Below are 4,315 nucleotides of genomic sequence, written 5' to 3'. Positions count from 1 at the left end.
ACTATATTGAAGAGCTTATTTGTAGAAAAAAATAGAACTCTCCAATGCCATCAAAACTCGATATTTTTTGGGTTACACAATTCACATATACAGTGACTCAAACAAATGACCGATTTGATTTTTTTTTTTTTAATATTCGTAATATTTTTCGAGCTAAATTTGTTTGTTATTGTTCTATAAAAATACCGCCCAAGCTTTAAGCAAAACTATATAAATCTAAGTTTCAAACTTCATACGAAATTTAGGAAATTTCAAAAAATATTCACCAAAATTTCAAATTTTTAATCTGAATCTTTAGAACATTTTTGGGTATGCAGTTTTATAACCTATACAGTTTTAGGCAAGTTTCAACCGGCTAAAAAATCGCGTTGACTTTGAGAATTTTGTTTTTTTTTGTATGAAAGTTTATTGATCTTTTTTTTTAATATTGCACAAAGTTTGAAATTTGGATTTACATGGTTTTTGTTAAAGAATGATTTATATGAATTATGAAAAAATATTAAAACTTGTCAATATATGGTGCGGCTATAATTTTTTCGACGACTGTATGTATTATGCAGATCTACCTGATTTGTTAGCTGAGCATTTTCTTCAAAGCTTAAAGCTTACTTTGAATAAAGTTCATCGAGAAAACAGTCGAACATCATGGTATACTATATTTTTCGCTATTTTCCTACACTGAGTCAAAAGCACAATGGTTTTTTCAAGCAAGTTATGGTTTGATTTTTTCATGGTTAATAAGCCAATTGTAAGAAATGTGATTCAAGTTCAACATTTGAAGGCTGATTTATAAAGCGCCTGTAGCTCAGTGTGCAGAGATGCTTGCTGTAATTTGCTAACATTCAGAAGATGCGGTTTCGTCAGAGGCAACTTGTTAAAATGGTAATACAAATTTTTGTTTTGTATCTCCGGATTATGAAAAAGCACCTGTGAAGTGCAGAACATAAACGTATTCAAACGAAAAAATCGACAACCAAAACTTTCATTAATGTAAGCAGAAGTTTGGTTAATATTATCAAATCATTGTTGAAAACATCAACCGAGGCATTGTTAATATTAACCAAAAATCATATTAATTCATTTTCAAGTTTGAAATTGGTAATATTAACCATTTTTTGGTAGATTTTTTTCTCAGTGTACTCGTCTTCATTCTATTGCAATTTCTTACAGATTTCTTATCGTCACTTGTCGTTTAATCAATTAGCAATAAATATAATAGCCCGCAGTTATACATAGCTAAAATAAAGTTGACTCTATGATTAGTTGATGTCACATTGAAAATTATGTCAAAAATTATTTTGACTATAACTACGGGCCAATATATCGAGCCTTAACCTCCAAAACGACGTAAGTGAAATTCTTTATCAAAATTTTCTTATTGATGACATTAAAAAAAAAAAACATTGAAAAATATCGCTTACTTTTTTTCCGGTTCGGGCTCGATATTCAATCACTTGTTGTTTTATATTTCCTATGTTTATATTCTATTATTGCATTAATTTAGAAAAAAATCTCATTAAAGTGCGTACTACTCGCTTCCAACCCAATCAACTGCGGCAAACTACAACTTCCTCTACTTTAACGTACGATATTTCCCGGTGGCGTAAAAAACAACGAGTGAGATCTACTCGCTAACTTACGCACTTACACGCGCCAGTATGTACGCAAGTACTACGTGCCTTCATTTGCATTTCATGATTTATTTTTAATTTTTCGCTGCCAGTTATTTATTCAACCTCATTTATTTTTATTGCTGTACTTCGAAATTTTGTTTTCTTTTATCTTCCAACTTGATTTTACTGTCGATTGATTGACTCTTCGCATATGTATGTATGTATGTATGTATGTATGTTACCTAAAGCGCATGCTAGACTGTCTGTAGATGTCATGCAGCTGTTAGTTGGGCAGTCCATCGCTCAATCTCCACTATATATTCTTGTGTAACTAATTGAATTGTTCGCGCACATCAAATGATTTATGTGCATATTCAGTTAACAGGCGCACAAGTGTAGAAGAAATCGGCAAATTAAAATCAAAATTGTAGTGAGTAAAATAAAAATGGCAAGCAAATTTTTTCACACATGCGTCTTTCGGCAGCTTAAAAGTTTATATTATAACTGCAATTCATATGTATTTACATAGTTGCAAGTTATAGTTAGGCAGCACGCAATTACACATTGCTTTGGTTGCATACATAATTCCATCTTTCTTTTAGGAAAATTTACATGCATTCATACTCTAATATACGCATGCAATGGAAAATAAATTACGGCGCATATATGTATGTATTCTTTAAATGCTTAAGTGCATATGCAAGCGCTCCAGATAGTAGCCATTAACGGCTCAATCAGCACCACAGCCATTAGTTGTGGCCGGCACCAGCTCTGTGGAGTGCAGTGCTCTCTTTTTGTTTGTTTGTTTGTATGATTGCTGTTACCACCATTGCTGATGCTGTGCTATTTCGCTGCTGTGCTGTGCGCTTTTCCACAACCTCCGTTAGATAAATTGCATATAATGAAGCAACGAACCAACGAGCAAACAACTGTGAACGAGTGCTGTTTGCATTGCATTTCAGTGCATTTATTTTTTATTTATTTTTTTCAATTATTCGCTTTTTTCCCCAACAGCAGTGTAATTTATTTTATATAAATATGCATCTATGTACATACATATGTATGTATATGGTATGTATGTTTTCCGGCTTTTTTTTATCCAGCACTGGAATTGGTGCTCTTCTTCTTTGCGGCATCTGTTGCCTTACACGATGTGGATGGGGAAAAAAGTTCATTAACTTGCTGGCCTGGCAACCAACAGACTTCACAATCTTATCTACTCGTTGCTGCAACAGCAGCATTGTGTCACGCCTTGTGATTTTCACACTTTTGAACTTTGACATCGAGGGTTATTGCTGCTGTTGCTATAGCCACTGACTGTTTTTCGATTTCAATCGCTGCTTTGTTTGTTTATTTCCATTTTTTCCTTCTAAACGTTACGTGCCTTTGATCGAATAGAATTTTGTTGATTATTTTTCCATTTCCTGATGTTGTAGCAGATAATAATTGTTATTTGAGTTGCGAAAATAAGCATTGTTTTGGAAGTGTTCATTACTAAATTTCAACTTTGCTACAATGAAAATAAAAAAATAAAAAAAAAATTAGCTAAATTCACTTCCAACTAATTTCTGATTAGAAAATATACTTTTTGTCAGAAAAATATGTTTTACGTATCACACGAAAAAACAATTTTGTATTTATTTTTTGTATGTAAACTACGCATTTGTTTTTAGCACTTTTCAAAACATTTCTAAATACATAAATCAAAACAAATTTGTCATTGAACAATTTGCCGTGTGCCCTTTACATAAGCTATTTTTTGTCCAAGCTGCCAATGAGAAGGTTAATAATTACTTATTGAAGTTCAATCACTTGCCTTTTAACGCCTACTGCTGTCACTATCGCCCATCGCCTATGCCTATGCTGTTGACTTCGACCTCACTCGAATGCATAGCCTTGGAAATAAGCAAATTTTCTCAAATGAGTATTTTAAGATTATTATTACAATTTTTTTAAAATAGAATTAGTTTACAAGCAAGCACAGGGGGGTTAATAACATTTACATGGTCAAAAAAGAAGTGAAACAATTTGTTAAAATCATTACGAAAAAAGTATTTGTGAGAAGCAACAAATGTCTTAAGCAGCTAATTTATGTTTTTCAATATTTGGGTGGTGTAAAAAGTCATACGAATTGATTGATCTTGGTAGAAGCTCAAACACCAAACCTTTCCAATCCCACCACACTGAGGCCACAACCGGCCTTTCATTCCGTTGATTTTTGAGCATTTTTTTTTTGGTCGAGGATATTTTGCATTTTTTCCACACAAAGTACATATGTATGTTCGACGATTTTCTTTCATTTGTCAGCAACAAAAAAAAAAAAAAAAAATGCCAAAAATCAACTGGATTTTTTAGCAGCTTGAAATTTGCACTTTGTTATACTGCAATTTAGTGGGAATTTTTATAATTTTTGTACAAAGTTTGAAAAGCTAGACTTTTATAAAAAAATTATAAACATTAAATAAACAAAAGACAAATACATAGTTAAAACTGGCCAAAATATCACACTTTTATTATTTCATGGACAACTTTATGTAAATATTTTAAAACGCGTATTATGAAGCGCCAAGGTATATATGTATGTACATTAGGGCGGGTAATTTTTTTTTTTAATATCTATGCGCGTATAGCATATAGGAAGATTCTATGTGTAATTCCAAGCAAATTTGTCGAAGAAACCATGGGTCTAAAATCACTTTGGA

At 32.1% G+C, this 4,315-nt stretch overlaps 1 protein-coding gene across 3 annotated transcripts in view; it reads left to right on the top strand.

Annotated features, from left to right (window-relative positions):
- The window catches only part of LOC118738221 (cyclin G), a 52,374-nt gene that overhangs the window by 37,164 nt on the left and 10,895 nt on the right, over positions 1-4,315 (top strand). The window lies entirely within an intron of this gene.

Source organism: Rhagoletis pomonella, unplaced genomic scaffold (genome assembly GCF_013731165.1).
Source record: "Rhagoletis pomonella isolate Grant_MI unplaced genomic scaffold, Rhpom_1.0 Rhpom_scaffold_00001, whole genome shotgun sequence".
Lineage (NCBI taxonomy): Eukaryota > Metazoa > Arthropoda > Insecta > Diptera > Tephritidae > Rhagoletis > Rhagoletis pomonella.
Note: the sequence above shows the minus strand (reverse complement) of the source record. Positions and strands in the feature narration are given on the sequence as shown.